Raw genomic sequence first — 18,522 nt, forward strand, 5'->3', positions numbered from 1 at the left:
TCCGGCAGCTGCCCCCCTCCGCCCTGTCCGCGGGGCGAGAGCCCTGGCGCGCGGCGCGGGGGAGAAGGGGAGAGGCCCGGAGTGCCGGTGCCCAGTCAAGCCGTGCCCAAGGCACAGCCGCGCGGGGGTCCAGCCCGTCTCCGTCGGGCAGCCTCGGCCGCGCTGTAGGAGCCAGCGCCGAGCAGCATCGCTCCGCCAAGCACGGCTCGCGGAGCCTGGGCCAGTCGCAAGAGCGTCATGGATGGCGCATGCGCACTGGCAGCGGGTAGTGCCGTCTGCCCCGCTTACGCGAATCCCTCCCCTACCCTAGAAGCGCCGTTCGCCAATTGAGCGCTCCCAGGCTGCCGGGCTCCGGTGCGCGCACCCGCTCAGCACTCTTACTCCCCGGGGCGCGCTCCCGCTCCGCGCTGTGTTTCTCGCGCCCGCTCGCTCAGTCAGTCGGAGGCTCCGTTAAGCGACCGCAGGTTCCTGTTTCCGTATTTTTTTTTACCCCCCCCCCCCCCCCCCCCCCCGCATCCGCGCGCCAACACGTCCTCCAAGCCGGCACCCGCAGCAGGAGGGGAGGCGGCGGGCGGTGCTGCTGCTACTCGGGTAAGAGGTTGCGGGGGTCCGGGTGTGGAGCCGATTCGGGGCTGCTCCAGCTGCCGCTCCCCATCCCTCCCCGGGCCTGGGCTGCGGAGGCTCGAACGCTGCTCAGCGACTGCCGCCGGTGGGGGAAGGGGAGAGCGCCCCCCCCCCTCCCCCGCCGGGTGCCAGGCTCCCCGCGTGGTGCCGCGGGCCGGGGCCTGAGCCGCTCGGGAGTAGGGGGCTGCTGAACCCCTGTGTGTGTGTGTGTGTGTGTGTGCGTGCGCGTGGGCGGGGCCGGGGCCGCTGGCCAGACCCCGGGGAGCCGCGTGCGAGTCCCGAGCTCCCGCAGCCCAGCAGCGAGTCGCAGGGAGAGCGCGGAGCGGGGTGCGCGGGCGGAGGCGGCGCTCCGGGGGCCGGGCTGCCGCGGGGCTCGGGGCGGGGAGCGCTGCTCTTGTCCTGCGAGCTGCTGCCGCCGCCGCCGTCGGCAAACTTCACTCACCCGGCGGATGCCCCGGCCCGACAGTCAGTCTTTGCAGGATGAAATGAGGAGCAGAAAATGCTGGTGGTGGGAGTGGATCTCCGATGAGCCCCCTTCACGGGAAGGGCCCCGGGGAGCCCAGAGGAGTGACTGCCCCACGAATCCGCTCCGAAGTCGGTTACTGCCGGGCGCTTGCCCACACGAGGATCTTTAACCATCTTCCACCTCGTATTAATTTACAGGAGTTTGAATTGTAGTGTAGACAAGGCACTGGTGCTTGTTCCTAGGCATGTTTAATTCTAGGGATGCTACCGCCAGTTGTTTGTTTATGGCAGCACCCGCTGTGTGCTAGTTGCTTTCCAAACACTCAGAAAGGATGGGCCTTTTTTAAAAAAATAAAACCATAATGTAAGGACAGACCAGTAAACAGAGGTTAGGGGAAAGGGGACAAGGGCAGTCATATTACCTACAATTTATTACACCAGTCATCTTACTTGTTGCCTTGTGCTCTCTGTTTGTTTGTTTATATCACCTTTGTTGTCTCATTATTTAGATAACATATAGCACTTGAGTGCAGAGGGCCAGACTTATGCTATATGTTGTAGGATTGAGCCTTAGACTGTAAGCTCCTTGAGACAGAGACTGAATTTGGGTTTGTCTGCACTATGGAGATTATACTGACACATAACTATGTCAGTATAGCATTATAGTGTTGACACAATTTACACTGACAGAGGGATTTTTCTATCGTTGTAGGAACATCACCACCCTAAACAACGTGAGCTATGTCAAGCACTCTTCTGTTAATATAGTACGTCAACATTGGGAATTATATTGGCATAACTATATCAGGGATATGGTTTTTTTTACACCCCCAACTGACTATGCCTATATAACTCTCATGTGTAGACCAAGCCATACAAGAGTGGGGCCATGGTTTGCCCATGCTACCCTGTTGGTGCTACTCCAATACAGATATTATATAATAATACATTATGTCTGGGAACATACGTGTGTTCTGCTTATATTAGAATTTACAATCATGTTTAGTTGGCATGTTATAGTAGTATTTTTAATAATTTTCTATCAATTTCTAGCATTGTCTAACGGTCAAGGGGATACTTCAAAATGGCCATTTAGAAGTGAGGTAGTTCTTGGGTTTCACAATATTATCAGGTCAATTTTTTGAAAATCATCCTTATCTTAAGTAATGAAAAACTCAAAGTTGTAAACTGTATGGGCAACTATAAAGGCAGTTGATATTTGCTGGTTCCCTGTGTGGCCACTAAAAACAGATTTTACAGTAATTTTTTTACATGTATTAAAGTTCACAATCAACAATATTTATATTGATCACTACAATTTGAATGACAGACTTTTATTTTTAATAATCTGTATTTGCTTGGATGCTGCAGCTGTACAAACTTGTACACTGCCAAAGTTGTATGAGCGCTTGCCTAAAATAATTTAAAGATGAAATCATTCTGCATTGTGCAGCAAAGCAGTGTTTTGCTAAGTTCCGCCCCCCCGCAATAGACAAAACAAACCAACCAGTTTTTCCATGTGTAAAGTGTAATTAGTTATTCATATTTCTGAGCAAGCTGTTCAATAAAGAGGATAAAGTAAGAAGCAGACACTGGAATGCTGAATTGCACAAGTTCAGTATCTCAGATGTAGACAACTGGAGATGTGTATCTGACAACTGAAGAATGTAAAAAGAAAAGGAGTACTTGTGGCACCTGAGAGACTAACAAATTTATTAGAGCATAAGCTTTCATGAGCTACAGCTCACAAAAGCTTATGCTCTAATAAATTTGTTAGTCTCTCAGGTGCCACAAGTACTCCTTTTCTTTTTGCGAATACAGACTAACACGGCTGCTACTCTGAAACCTGAAGAATGTAGGTGGTCTTAAAGTTGTAACTGCTTTTTCTCTTGTTGCTTGATTTGTTTAGAATCTTGTCTGAGTAAATTAGCTAAGCAACTGAAAGGAAACTCTATGACTACAAGAACAAGGTATTACTACAAGGTGTAAAACATCTTTATACTTTCTCAAGAACAAATGGATTAATTAATAAAATCAGAAAGGATACTAAGATCCATAGGGTTTTACTAGTTTCTGTAATCTAATTTTAATTGTTTATGATCACTGTATTAAGGTGCAAACAGAGATTAGTTTGAGTGTATAATGGAATTTTGTTGAAGATAGTAAATACCCATCTGATTAAGAAAAGTTTTCATCTGTTCAGACCTATTGTAGCGGTATACATGAGTGCCCTGCTTACCCATTGTGTTTTAGATTGAATGAATTTCAAAGTTTTGTTTGTGGATTTTGGCTATTCATTTTGTGATCAGTCTTTTCAGCATAATTTCAGGGATTCAGTGATATCTTCTGAAAGAAAGAGTTGAATTTGAGTACTTAAATCTTTTGTATAGTCAGAGTTTAAAATAAAAAGTAATTACAATATTGTTAGGCTGGTCTGGAGGGGGAGCTAGTGTCAAAGCAAAATATAACTTAATTTATGCTAGAATCGTTCAAAAGCCTGCAGATCTATTTCCAGTTTGACCATGGGATATACCAATACCATAAAGAAAAAAAATGTAGATTTATGGTAGACCATTCAAAAAACTGCAGATCTTTCCAGTTTCATCACAGGATGGACCAATAATACAATAAAGAAATATAGATAATGCATATTATAGCTGAATGTTTATAATGTATCTATACTAATGTATACTATGCATCATATAAAAAAAAGTGATGCATCTGCATTATATGTAGCCAAACCGGACAGTCTCTACGCAAAAGAATAAATGGATACAAATCTGACATCAGGAATCATAACATTCAAAAACTGGTAGGAGAACACTTCAGCCTCTCTGGCCATTCAGTAGAAGATTTAAGGGTGGGAATTTTGCAACAGAAAAGCTTCAAAAACAGACTCCAACCAGAAACTGCTGAGCTTAAATTAATATGCAAACAAGATACCATTAACTTGGGTTTGAACAGAGACTGGGCGTGGCTGGGTCATTACACATATTGAATCTATTTCCTTAAGTTAAGTATCCTCACACCTTCTTGTCAACTGTCTAAATGGGCCATCTTGATTATCACTACAAAAGTTTGTTTTTCTCTTGCTGATAATAGCTCATCTTAACTAATTAGCCTCTCTCACAGTTTGTATGGCAACTTCCAACTTATCTGTGTGTGTGTGTGTGTGTGTGTGTGTGTGTGTGTGTGTGTGTGTGTGTATATAAATATAATCTTACTATATGTTCCATTCTATGCATCTGATGAAGTGGACTGTAGCCCATGAAAGCTTATACTCTAATAAATTTGTTAGTCTCTAAGGTGCCACAAGTACTCCTGTTCTATATGCATTATATACACGTACATACTGTATGTGCTTGTGCGCAAACACACACACAAACTCATCTACTAACAGAACATGAAGATTACAAAGTCAAGCACTCACAGGTTACAAAATGCCAGAGTTAAGATTGGCTGTACAGCCTTAATTCAGACCTCTTGTGCATATGCACTATGATACAATCTTTAGTTACATGACCACGTACTGTTTTTCCACAGGACCCCTGCCTCATTCAGTGCACAGGATAAATCTGCTCTGTGGATAAATCAAAGTTGAGTAGGAAAGTAAGCTCTTGTCTTGTAGGATCCCGTCTTCATTTGTTGCACAATTTGGAACACGTATAACAAATGAGGCAAGGGTTTGTAAGAAGAGGAAAAAATGGTGTCTCATGGTTAAAGCAGATGAATGTTGACCTGGAGAATTGGATTCTATCCCTTCCTTTGCTACAGAGTTTCAGTGTAATGCTAAGCAAGTCACTTAAACTAGACTTTTTACAGGTGGTTACTAATTGTGTTTCTCTCATTTTCTGGGTGCCTGACTTGAGATCCTGGAGTCTGACTTGCAGAAGTGCTGACCAGTCACAGCTGCAGTTGAAGTCAATGGAAACTGTGCTTCGAACATGTATTGTGCTAAATCTTAAAAAATCAGATTGGGAACCCAAATTTAGTGGATACTTTTGATCTTGGTCTCTTTGTGCCTCAGTTCCTCAGCTGTAAAAAGGGGATAATAATAGCCCTTCACTTCAAAGGGGTGTTGTGAAAATGAATTCATTAATGTTCATGAAACACTCAGATACTGTAATGATAAGCATCATAGAAAAGCCCATGAGGAATCTGATAAATTTGTTTTTAGGGCAGGGTTTGAATAGTATGCGATAAAGAAGGTATGGAGTCACACACAGAACAGTGAGGAAAAAACAAAAGATCAAATAGTTAAGCAAGCACCATTCATCCTATGCACTGAATGGGATAGGGTTGTGTGGATAAAATGTTGTGTGATGTAGTTAACTGTTTCACAATGCATATGCACTAGGGGGTTGAATTAAAGTTTCACAGGCAATATTAATTTTCTGGTGTTTCCTAACTTGATCTTGTAACCTTAAAAATGTTTGTATTATCTAATTTCCTAGTTTTTTAAAGAAACAAATTGAAAAAACAAGAATTTCATTATTTGGTGGCATATAGACACCAACACGAGTCATCAGCAGGGTTGGAACCTTTAGATCAACCACATAGACCTCTGCCACTTGTGCTAATGGAATAAATGACAGCAATATTAGCCTGTCATCTATTTGGACTAGTGCCAAAGGGGGATGAGACATGCCAGTAGGTTTAACAGTTGTTTGCTGACAGCAGAGGAATGGTGAGATGCAAGAATCTTGGGTCCCATTCAAAGTTATGGAGAGGAGTGTGTTCTAGTGCAGTGGTTCTCAAACTGGGGCCGTCGCTTGTTCAGGGAAAGACCCTGGCAGGCCGGTCCACTTTGTTTACCTGCTTCGTCCGCAGGTTAGCTGGATCGTGGCTCTCACTGACCGCAGTTCACCGCTCCAGGCCACTGGGGGATGCAGGAAGGGCGGCCAGCACATCCCTCAGCCCGTGCCGCTTCCCACAGCCCCCATTGGCCTGGAGCAGCGAACTGCGGCCAGTGGGAGACGTGATCAACCGAACCTGCGGACATGGCAGGTAAACCAGCCCGGCCTGCCAAGGCCTTTTCCTGAACAAGTGGCGGCCCTAGTTTGAGAACCACTGTTCTAGTGAACATAGTTTTCTGTTTGTTTCCCCCCTCCAAACTGTGACCCCTTCTGAGCTATCCCTTATGTTCTCTCCTTCCTGTCTCTTCCCCACTTTGGCTACTCATCCCAATCCTATTCTTCTCACCTAACCAGTCCCAGTCTCTGCTCCTCAGGTTTTCATCTCAGCCTGTCTCCTTGACCAGGGAGTTCTAGTCTAGCCTCTTCAGACACCCAGTCCCAGTGTCCCGCTCCAATCCCAGTCTCCTTGCCTAGCTAGTTCCAGTTCCCTCCCTCCTGGGCTTTCATCCAGTCTGTTTCGCTCCTGAATCCTGGTTGCCAGTTGCCCATTCCCTTTGGATCCCAGTGCCAATCTTTCTCCCAGGCTCTTTGACCAATCTCATTGTCCTGTACCCTCCCCCCAGCTCCTTGTCCCAATCTCTTCACCCAGCCAGCCCCGGTTCTCCCCCGACACCACAACTCATCATCATGTCACTGGTTCTCAGCCAATTCTCTTTGCCCAGCTAGTCCTAGTTCCCCTCCCCCATTCCACTTACTGACTCCCAGTCTTTTCCCTACACCATTTCCTTTTCTGGCTCCTAGACCCTGGCCCCCCCCCCAGTCCTAGTTTCCTACTTCTATTTCTTCCCCTCTCCCCCCTTAGCAGATATGTTTCGTCCCCACTGTGTTCATATTAGACAGCTTCCTCCTCTACGCTTCATTGAGGGCAATACACAGGAGAGAGGTGGCTCTGCTTTCATTTCAGCTGCCTGCACCAGGACCCAGCACAGCCTGCAGCCTCCCAGAGCTGAAATTGCAGGGGAAGTCCTACTCAGTCCCCTGCAGTCCAGCGCTGGAGCAAGCTCAGTGCAGATGGATTCAAGGAATTTATCTGCTAAAATTATATAGTCTCTATTGTGCAAATTGTGATTTATTTATTTATTTATTTTCCAAAAGCCAAATTCGGGCAGATTTTCACAGGAATGGCAAAAATCACATCCTTGATACATAGGCCGCCACTCCTTTGACAAATTTCAGGTCCCTGATCCAATGCATTGGGGTGCTAGAGCTGCTCAAGGAAAAGGTTGCCATTTTTTTTCAGCCTGGGCAAAACAATGCATTTTTCCCTAGCCTTGTTCTTGAAAACATCTGAACTGTGTTTGCTGATTTTTTCCAAAACAGTTCAGCCCTGGGTGTACACTTGGAATGGAAAACTTCAGCCTGAATGGCTGAAGTTCGGCAAAGTTATATTCAACTGAAAACTGTTTTATAATAAGGAGTGTCTGCTAACCTTAATAATAAGTGGTGCTTCCAGTCTCGCTTTATAATTAAGGATAAGATTATGTCACGGAATTCACAGATTCTGTGACTTTCGGAGACCTCTGTGACATTTTCAGCTTCAGCTCCAGGGTGGCAGGGCTGGAGTTCTCAGCAGGTATGGGGGACTCAGAACTCTCAACCAGTATGTGGGGGAGGGACAATGTACATGTACATTGGCCAAACTACATTGGCCAAACTGGACAGTCTCTACGTAAAAGAACGAATGGACACAAATCAGACGTCAAGAATTATAACATTCAAAAACCAGTTGGAGAACACTTCAATCTCTCTGGTCACTCGATTACAGACCTAAGAGTGGCTATCCTTCAACAAAAAAGCTTCAAAAACAGACTCCAATGAGAGACTGCTGAATTGGAATTAATTTGCAAACTGGATACAATTAACTTAGGCTTGAATAGAGACTGGGAATGGATGAGTCATTACACAAAGTAAAACTATTTCCCCATGGTATTTCTCCCTCCCACCCCACCCCCCACTGTTCCTCTGATATTCTTGTTAACTGCTGGAATTAGCCTACCTTGCTTGTCACCATGAAAGGTTTTCCTCCTTTCCCCCCCCCCCCCCCCGCTGCTGGTGATGGCTTATTTTAAGTGATCACTCTCCTTACAGTGTGTATGATAAACCCATCGTTTCTTGTTCTCTGTGTGTGTATATAAATCTCTCCTCTGTTTTTTCCACCAAATGCATCCGATGAAGTGAGCTTATGCTCTAATAAATTTGTTAGTCTCTAAGGTGCCACAAGTACTGCTTTTCATTTTTCTTTACAGTATAAGAGCTTGCTAGAGGTTCAAAATGTTTCTTGAAATGTCTCTCAAAATTCCAGTCACGTTTTCCTAGTTCATCTGAAATGAAGTTCTCAAATTTAAGCTCTAGTTGAACTGTTAAAATTCTTCTCTAATTTATAATCCTACACAGCCTAAGTGGGAATCTGGGGACAGATTTAGGAGTAGAGTTCCATCCTTGAAAATATTAGTGGTATAACTGTACTGATGAATGGCTGAATAAATCTACCTTGATTAAGGAAGATGGAATCATTTTAGTTATGGAGCTTTTCGTTCCATGGAGGCTAAACTAGCTCTTAATAGGAAGGTGGTTGTGAAGGTCAGATTGAGGCACATTGAAGGGACAGTGTGGAGAAACAGGCAAAGTAACTGCCAATATGTATCCATTTTGGGGCTAAACACAGGATGGCAGTCTCCAGGGCTTTCAGTCTGGCTCTTTTTAATCAACATTACATCAATTTGGACTAGCCCATTTACATCTTTTTTTTTTTTTCTTTATATGTGGTCTTTCATTCTAATGTCCTGATAGTTGTACACTGATTAAAAAAGGTATTAGTCTCTCACCATTAAGTAGGACAGAAATGACTAATTTGTAAAGAGCCCCACGTAAAAGAAGCATCAGATTATATACCCAGCAAAATAGACAGAAGACAAACAAATATTTATATATTTAGTTACCTTTTGATACCCATAGTACATTTACCTGCAAAAAACCCCAGCACCATGTCCAGTTATTTTCAATATTAACATTTGATAGATATGCCCTGTCTGTGAAATGTATAATCAGAGATTTCACTCAATTTAATAGAATCACTAGAAACATCATGTCATAGGTGTTGTAATGATGCTCACTCTGTAATATGGTAACACTGTATTAAATAAATCTGGTGACTATGGTACATCTACACAGCAATTAAACACTTGTGACTGGCCTGGGTCAACTGACTTGGGCTGGGGCTGCAGGGCTGTAAAACTGCTATGTAGATGCTTGGGCTGGATTTTGTCTGAGAACCTGAGCGCCAGCCCAAGCTTGAATGCCCAAACGTTGCAATTAAACAGCAGTATCACTTGAGTCAGCTGACATGAGCCAGCTGCTGGTGTTTAATTGTAGTGTAGACACACAATAGATTCCTGTATGTCTCTCTAAACAAAAGCTTATTGTTGTAATGATTGTTTTGTTTCTGATTTTTACATGGCAAGGATTAATAAACCTGTTAATACTTTCTTAATTAAATAGTTAAAAGCATCAGAGGAAAAAGAGAGTAAGCAGAGATTGCCTAATAGCTAGTCAAGGTGAAGGATAAGTGAGCAAGCATAATTGTTTAAGGAAAAACCTTCATATGCTCAGAGCCAACTAACAGTGGATTCTCCTTAATCTCAGCACTTATTTAGTCCTTTTATAATAGTGACAATGACTCAAAGGGTATGTCTACACTACGAAATTAGGTCGAATTTGTAGACGTTAGTTTTGTAGAAAGCGTTTTTATACAGTCAATTGTGTGTCCCCCCCACACAAATGCTCTAAGTGTATGGAGTCAGCGGAATGTGTTCACAGTACCAAGGCAACCGTCAACTTCCGGAATGTTGCACTGTGGGTAGGTATCCCACAGTTCCCACAGTCACCGCCCCCATTTGAATTCTGGGTAGAAATCCCAGTGCCTGATGGCGCTAAAACATTGTCGTGGGTGGTTCTGGGTACATATCGTCAGGCCCCCCTTCCCTCCCTCTTTCCATGAAAGCAAGGGCAGACAGTCGTTTTGCGCCTTTTTTCTTGAGTTACCTGTGCAGACGCTATACCACGGCAAGCATGGAGCCCGCTTAGCTAATCATCACCGTATGTCTCCTGGGTGTGGCAGACGCGGTACTGCATTGCTACACAGCAGCAGTTTATTGCCTTTTGGCAGCAGACAGTGCAGTATGACTGGTAGCTGTCGTCGACTTAGTCCTGGGTGCTCTTTTAACCGACCTTGATGAGGTCAAGGGCGCCTGGGCAAACATGGGAGCGACTCAGCCAGGTCATTTCCCTTTTAAGTTTAGTCTCATGGCGATTGAGTCCTACTGGTAGTGCACTGTCTTTTTTAATCAGCAGCCAGAAGAAGATGATGGCGATCAGTCATACTGCACCGTCTTCTGCTGAGCACCCAGGAGATGACAATGGCTAGCGGTCGTACTGCACAGTCTTTTGCCAGCAAGATGTATAAAGATAAGTGAAGTGGCTCAAAACAAGAAATAGACCAGATTTGTTTTGTATTCATTTTCTCCTCCCTCCCTCCCTCTGTGAAATCAATGGCCTGCTAAACCCAGTTTTGAGTTCTGTCCTTGAGGAGGCCATTCAGTTTCTCGCAAGGCCACCCCCTTTGTTGATTTTAATTCCCTGTAAGCCGACCCTGTACGCTGTGTTGTCAGTCACCCCTCCCTCCGTCAGGGCAACGGCAGACAATTGTTCTGCGCCTTTTTTCTGTGCAGATGCCATATCATGGCAAGCATGGAGCCCGCTCAGATCACTTTGGCAATTAGGAGCACACTAAACACCACAAGCATTATCCAGCAGTATATGCAGCACCAGAACCTGGCAAAGCGATACCGGCTGAGTAGGCGATCTCAGCGCGGTGATGAGGACATGGACACGGACTTCTCTCAAAGCACGTGCCCTGGCAATGTGGGCATCATGGTGCTAATGGGGCAGGTTCATGTGGTGGAACGCCGATTCTGGGCCCGGGAAACAAGCACAGACTGGTGGGACTGCATAGTGTTGCACGTCTGGGACGATTCCTCCTGCCCTGAGGCGCAAGAATACCAAGATGAGAGCAGCCCTCACAGTTGAGAAGCGAGCTTGCAAAGCCAGAAAGCTACCAGTCGGTCGGGAATCAATTTGGAGTGGGCAAATCTACTGTGGGGGCTGCTGTGATGCAAGTAGCCAACACGATCAAAGATCTGCTGATATCAAGGGTAGTGACCCTGGGAAATGTGCAGGTCATAGTGGATGGCTTTGTTACAATGGGATTCCTTAACTGTGGTGGGGCTGTAGACGGAACCCATATCCCTATCTTGGCACCAGAGCACCAAGCCGGCGAGTACATAAACTGCAATGGGTACTTTTCAATAGTGTGCAAGCACTGGTGGATCACAAGGGATGTTTCACCAACATCAACGTGGGATGACCGTGAAAGGTACATAACACTCGCATCTTCAGGAACTCTGATCTGTTTCAAAAGCTACAGGAAGGGACTTCCTTCCCAGACCAGAAAATAACCATTGGGGATGCTGAAATGCCTATAGTTATCCTTGGGGACCCAGCCAACCCCTTAATGAAGCCATACACAGGTAGCCTGGACAGTAGTCAGGAGCTGTTCATCTACAGGCTGAGCAAGTGCATAATGGTGGTTGAATGTGCATTTGGATGTTTAAATGCACGCGGGTGCAGTTCACTGACTCGGTTAGACCTCAGCGAAACCAATATTCCCACTGTTATTACTGCTTGCTGTGTGCTCCACAATATCTGTGAGAGTAAGGGCGAGACATTTATGGCGGTGTGGGAGGTTGAGGCAAATCGCCTGGCTGCTGGTTACGCACAGCCAGACATCAGGGCCGTTAGAAGAATGCAGGAGGGCGTGGTGCACATCAGAGTAGTTTTGAAAACCAGTTTCATGACTGGCCAGGCTACGGTGTGAAAGTTCTGTTTGTTTGTTTCTCCTTGATGAAACCCCCCGCCCCTTGGTTCACTCTACTTCCCTGTAAATTAATCACCCTCCCCTCCTCCCTTCAATCACTGCTTGCAGAGGCAATGAAGTCATTGTTGCTTCACATTCATGCATTCTTTATTAATTCATCACACAAATAGGGAGATAATTACCAAGGTAGCCTAGGAGGGGTGGTGGAGGAGGGAAGGACAGGCCACACGGCACTTTAAAAGTTTACAATTTTAAAACTTATTGAATGCCAGCCTTCTGTTGCTTGGGAAATCCTCTGGGGTGGAGTGTCTGGGTGGCCGGAGGCCCCCCCCACCGCGTTCTTGGGCATCTGGGTGAGGAGGCTATGGAACTTGGGGAGGAGGGTGGTTGGTTATACAGGGGCTGTAGTGGTGGTCTGTGGTCCTGCAGCTCAACCATACACTGGAGCATATTAGTTTGATCCTCCTGCAGCCTCAGTATTGAATCCTGCCTTCTCTCATCATGCTGCCGCCATCTTTCAGCTTCAGTCCTCTCTTCAGCCCGCCACTTACTCCCTTCAGCCTGCCACCTCTCCTCCCGGTCATTTTGTGCTTTCCTGCACTCTGACATTGTCGGCCTCCACGCATTCGTCTGTGCTCTGTCAGTGTGGGAGGATAGCATGAGCTCAGATAACATTTCATCGCGAGTGTGTTTTTTTCGACTTCTAATCTTCGCTAGCCTCTGGGAAGCAGAAGATCCTGTGATCCTTGAAACACATGCAGCTGGTGGAGGAAAAAAAAAAGGGACAGTGATATTTAAAAAGACACCTTTTATAGAACAATAGGTACACTCTCTTTCACGGTAAACCTTGCTGTTAACATTACATACATAGCGCATGTGCTTTCATTCCAAGGTCGCATTTTGCTTCCCCCCAGTGCGTGGCTAGCCCCTCCCCCCCTCCCTGTGATTGCCTGTGGCTGAACAGAAATGTTCCCCGCTGTTAAACAGCCCAGCAGGAACGGGCACCTCTGAATGTCCCCTTAAGAAAAGCACTCTATTTCAACCAGGTGACCATGAATGATATATCTCTCCTGAGGATAACACAGAGATAAAGAACGGATGTTGTTTGAACGCCAGCAAACATACACTGCAATACTTTCTTCTATAATGATTCCCAGGTACGTGCTACTGGCCTGGAGTGATAACATGTCCTACCATGGTGGGTGGAATAAGGCTGCCCTCCCCAGAAACCTTTTGCAAAGGCTTTGGGAGTATATCCAGGAGAACCGCGAATGCTTGGGCGAATTAATCATTAAACATGCTTGCTTTTAAACCATGTATAGTATTTTAAAAGGTACGCTCACCAGAGGTCCCTTCTCTGCTGGCGGGTCCGGGAGGCAGCCTTGGGTGAGTTCGGGGGTATTGGCTCCAAGTTTAGGGTGAGAAACAGTTCCTAGCTGTCGGGAAAACCGGTTTCTCCACTTGCTTGCTGTGAGCTATCTACAACCTCATCATCATCTTCCTCATCCCCAAAACCTGCTTCCGTGTTGCCTCCATCTCTATTGAAGGAGTCAAACAACATGGCTGGGGTAGTGGTGGCTGAACCCCCTAAAATGGCATGCAGCTCATCATAGAAGCGGCATGTTTTGAGCTCTGACCCGGAGCGGCCGTTTGTCTCTGTTTTTCTGGTCGGTTTGCCTCAGCTCCTTAAGTTTCACTCGGCACTGCTTTAGGTCCCTGTTATGGCCTCTGTACTTCATGACCTGGTAGATTTTGACACATGTTTTGGCATTTCAAAAACTGGAACGTAGTTCTGATAGCACGGATTCCTCTCCCCATACAGTGATCAGATCCCGTACCTCCCGTTCGGTCCATGCTGGAGCTTTTTTGCGATTCTGGGACTCCATCATGGTCACCTCTGCTGATGAGCCATGCTGGCCAAACAGGAAATTAAAATTCAAAAGTTTGCGGGCCTTTTCCTATCTACCTGGCCAGTGCATCTGAGTTGAGAGTGCTGTCCAGAGTGGTCACAATGGAGCACTCTGGGATAGCTTCCGGAGGCCAATACCGTCTAATTGTGTCCACAGTACCCCAAATTCGACCGAGGAAGGCCGATTTCAACGCTAATCCCCTTGTCGGAGGCAGAGTAAGGAAATCGATTTTAAGAGCCCTTTAAGTTGGGGAAAAAAAGGGCTTCGTCATGTGGACGAGTGCAGGGTTAAATCGATTTAACACTGCTAAATTCGACCTCAGCTCCTAGTGTAGACCAAGGCAAAGAGAGAGAGTCACAATCAGATTCTTTAGATCTGATGATTTGCTTCAGTACTGGAAACAATCAATACAGCACATGCAACCATTAGGGCTTCTGTTTTCTGTAGTGCATAAGCTATGCAAAATAGGTGTGTATAGTGGTGTGTATGTGTGGGCAATAGTCATGAAGGCCTTTTCTGGTGTGCTGAATGTTATACCTAGAGCCCTAAAAATTCATGACCATGAAAAACATATCACGGACCATGAAATCTAGTGCTCCCCCCATCCCCAATGAAATCTGGTCTTTTTTTTGTATTCTTATCCTATATTATACAGATTTAATGGGGGGGAAACCAGTGTTTCTCAAATTGGGGGTCCTGACCCAAAAGGGAGTTGGGGGGGGCAGGGGTGGTCACAGTATTGCTACCCTTACTTTTTCGCTGCCTTCAGAGCTGGGCGGGCAGAGAGTGGCAGCTGCTGACTGAGGGCCCAGCTCTGCAGGCAAAAGTGCAGAAGTAAGGGTGGCAATACCATACCATGCCATCCTTACTTCTGTGGTGGTGCTGGTGGCGGCTCGGCATTCAGAGCTGGGCTCCTGGCCAGCAGCTGCTGCTCTCTGGCCACCCAACTCTGAAGGCAGCACTATTGCCAGCAGCAGCAGAGAAGTAAGGATGGCAATATTGGGACCACCTCCACAATAACCTTGTGACCCTCCCGCCCCACCCCACAACTCCTTTTTGGGTCAGGACCCTTACAATTACAACAATGTGAAATTTCAGATTTAAATAGCTGAAATCATGAAATTTATGATTTTAAAAATCCTGTCACCATGAAATTGACCAAAATGGACCATGAATTTGGTATGACCTTAGAAATACCTTTTCAGATGTTTCTTTTTTCCTGTATTTGTTTTTCTTCTGGAGTTGAGAAGCTTCCCTGCTCATGAATGCTGAAAGATGGAAATTTTCCACCTACTGGCCAGAGATATCCGAAAGATGAAAATAGGGTCCCCAATGATGAGGGCTAGGGGCAGTGCTCTATTGAGAAGCAAACCACGAGAGCTGTTGGGAGGTGGGTGAATGCTGGAATTTTTGCCAGGGTACTCTTCTTGATCCTTGCATGAGGATTTTCTTTCATGTCGCCTCTGGTTAACAGGTGTCTGAAACTTGAAGTTGCCCCTCTGTCTAGGCTCTAGAAGGGAGGAAGAATTTTGTTTTTCTGCCTCCACAGTTTCCTGGCTACTGAGTGGAGGAAGTGTATCTCTACCCTACGCTTGTGGTTGCTACAAAAAGAGTGTGAGGTCTTTGCCAGGCCTCATCCCCTTTAGATTGTGTTTTGGTTTCTGTTTCTGTCATGAATAACTGTTGCAGCTGTTCATAGCTCTCTCGGGCAGCAGCAATGTGGAATTGACATGCAACAGAAAGCCGTAAAGCTGTTCACCAGACTCTGACTGGCAGCACTAAAGTTGACCAAACTTGTTAATTTCATTTTACTGTTGTTTGGCAAAGCAATGAAAAGAAGCAGAGACATCAGTGCTGTGTGACTATAGACTCTGAAAGAAGATACTATATTGATTTATACTTGGTTTTTGTTTGAAAGAAATTAAAAAAAAAAAAAGCTCAAGTGCTGCAGAAATTGATAGTGTAGGTGCCTCTTATTTGTCAGAGCAACAGAGTGTCTTCTTATCTGAGGTAAGTTTAAAGTGTAATTTTGAAGTTCTGTGTACACACTTTTTTTTTGTTGTTGAGTGGATGGGAGGCTATAGTATAGCAAAAAATCTGTATGGCATTAAATTTGGTGTTGATTTCATACCGGCCAAAGTATGAGTTGTTTTAATGTATTTTTACTTAAGATTTTTAGTAGCTCTGTGGGATTGTCTTCTCTGAACCTCCCTCCCCAAAATTCTTTGACTTTAGGAGGAGAAAGCAAGCTGGGATTTGACATTGTAATAATAAGTGCAGCTACTAGTAAGGTGTTTAATTTTAATTTTTTTTTAAATTTTATTTCCTTTTTTATCAAACTGATTAGAACCCAGAAAGAGAGCTCAAATGTTGCAGTTTTAAAATAATCCTTTGTAGTCTAAAGGTTATAAACCATTGGTATTATGTAAACAAAAATTAAAAGGCAAAGGAAATTCTTAGGCTCAAGCCCCTTACTTCCTTTTGGTTTTGGTTTGTTTTACCATATGTGTTCTTCGTGAGTTGTATTGTTCAGTTCTTTCTTTCATTGTTGGAGATGAAGGATTGGTAATGTTAGAATTTTTCTTTTTTTGTGAATTGGAGGGAATTGATGAGTTTCCTTTTAGCCATGGCAGGGATCAAAATTTTTTGTTCTTAGATTATTGGTCCAAGTTCCTTGTTCACACGTTGGTTCTCTCTCCTCTGGACTGTTGTAATATCCTTCTCCTGGCCTTGATAACTCCAAAGCTGCGCCTTTGCTCATTTAACCCTCCTTGTCATATTCCCCCAATTGGTTCTTTCCTCATCAAACACATGTTCCTTGCTTTTAGGAGCACTGTAGAGCTTCACCATGCCTCAATAAGAATACATTTAATTCAGCATCGGTCCAAAAAACTGAACTACTCAATCTAAGCCTAAAAATAGAAACTTACATCTAACTAACCACTACCTTAACTATAAATAAGAGTAAGATTTTGTCATGGAGGTCACTGATCCTGTGACTTTCAGAGACCTCTGTGACATTTTCCACTTCAGTCCCCTCTCCTGCAGGCAGTGGAGGACCACAGTTGTCAGCCCCTCCTCCACCATTATTTTTAGGAAAAATCAGACAGATCACAGGCCTCGGTGAATTTTTGTTGTCTGCGACCTGTCCATGTATTTTACTAAAAATAACTACTACAAAATCTTAACCTTCACTATAAACTATCTAGAATCTTAATTAGAAGACTACTCTAAGTAAAAACCCATGTATTTTGCAAGCAACGAGGGAAGAATTTGCAATATCAAGGCTGTAATTTTTCCAAAAATCCATCGTGCAAGTAGAGGAAAAAAAGCATTCCCACTTGAAAAAAAAAAAATTGCAGGAGGGATCTCACATCACCATGAAGGCTAACTAACATCTCATGAAGTGAGCTGTAGCTCACGAAAGCTTATGCTCAAATAAATTTGTTAGTCTCTAAGGTGCCACAAGTCCTCCTTAACTTTTGGACCAGGGGATACTTACTCAGGAGATAAGGATGCTATATTCCACTGGAAAAAGGGAATCTCTAACTAGCAGATCCTGAGATATCAGCTGCTAAAATCATGATGTAGCAGTTGGGAGTCAGAGAAAGAGGGAAGCAAGATAGTAATCATATTTTAAGGCTCTATACCCTGCAACCTACTATGGACAGAAATACTTTAGCAGACCAGCAAAAATATAGCTCAACATCTCCCAAGTTAAGTGGTCCCAACTTGGAATCCCATACTCTGCCACTTCTTCATTCACCTATTAGACGTTCATTCTTTTCCTGTGACTCAGTCTCTTTATGTTCTTCCTTCAGTTTTCATTTCATACAAATCAACAAGGTGTTAACTTACACTCCAATATAGTGACCCTCACATTTTTTTTTTGTCTAAATGATGACTAAAACTCAAATTGTATCTTTGGAAAACTAAAAGAAAAGCATTTAATCATTGCTGTTTTTGAACACAGAATGTATACAGTTTTTAAAAAGGTAAATGTATAATATTTTAAAACATTAAATAAGATTAATGTTAAATAATGACAGAATAAGGAGAAAGGGATGCCAAAGACAAAAACAAAAAATCAACATAACACAAAATGTGGATGAACTTTGAAAGCGTGGATCGTTCAATAGGAGATAAAAGTAGAGCAACAGAGGAGTATCAGTACCAGAGCAGAGAACATCTGTAGAAAATCAACCAAAAGAAGAGGGTTTTAAAGGAATGATTCAGAGATGGAGAACTCCAAATAGGGACAGGGAGGTTTTTCTAGGCACAGCACCAGGATGAAAAAGAAACCACAAAGGGAGTATATCAAGTTGAGAACAGTTGGCAACAGAAATGTAGACATGGTGAAGCTCTACAGTGCTCCTAAAAGCAAGGAACATGTATTTGATGAGGAAAGAACCAATTGGGGGATATGACAAGGAGGGTTAAATGAGCAAAGGCGCAGCTTTGACATTATCAAGGCCAGGAGAAGGATATTACAACAGTCCAGAGGAGGGAGAACCAACTTGTGAACAAGGAACTTGGACCAATAATCTAAGAACAAGAAATTTTGATCCCTGCCATGACTGAAAGGAAACTCATCACCATCACCTTGGAGCTTGCCTGTTCGGAGCGAGCAGTGGGTACATTGACATTAGTCTAGAATGTTCTGCTTGAGTTGTGT

At 44.4% G+C, this 18,522-nt stretch overlaps 1 protein-coding gene across 6 annotated transcripts in view; it reads left to right on the forward strand.

Annotated features, from left to right (window-relative positions):
* The first annotated feature begins 248 nt into the window (after positions 1 to 248).
* The window catches only part of FUT8 (fucosyltransferase 8), a 303,904-nt gene continuing 285,630 nt past the window's right edge, over positions 249 to 18,522 (forward strand). For 4 of the 6 annotated variants that reach the window (XM_043516317.1, XM_043516316.1, XM_038407243.2 and 1 more), the window contains exon 1: positions 296 to 591. The gene's annotated coding sequence lies outside the window, so the exon portion shown is untranslated. Of the gene's footprint in view, positions 592 to 18,522 lie in introns of all 6 variants that reach the window. The other 2 variants (XM_038407244.2, XM_043516319.1) reach the window with 2 other exon arrangements.

The sequence above is a fragment of the Dermochelys coriacea genome, chromosome 6 (assembly GCF_009764565.3).
Source record: "Dermochelys coriacea isolate rDerCor1 chromosome 6, rDerCor1.pri.v4, whole genome shotgun sequence".
Taxonomy (NCBI): Eukaryota; Metazoa; Chordata; order Testudines; family Dermochelyidae; genus Dermochelys; species Dermochelys coriacea.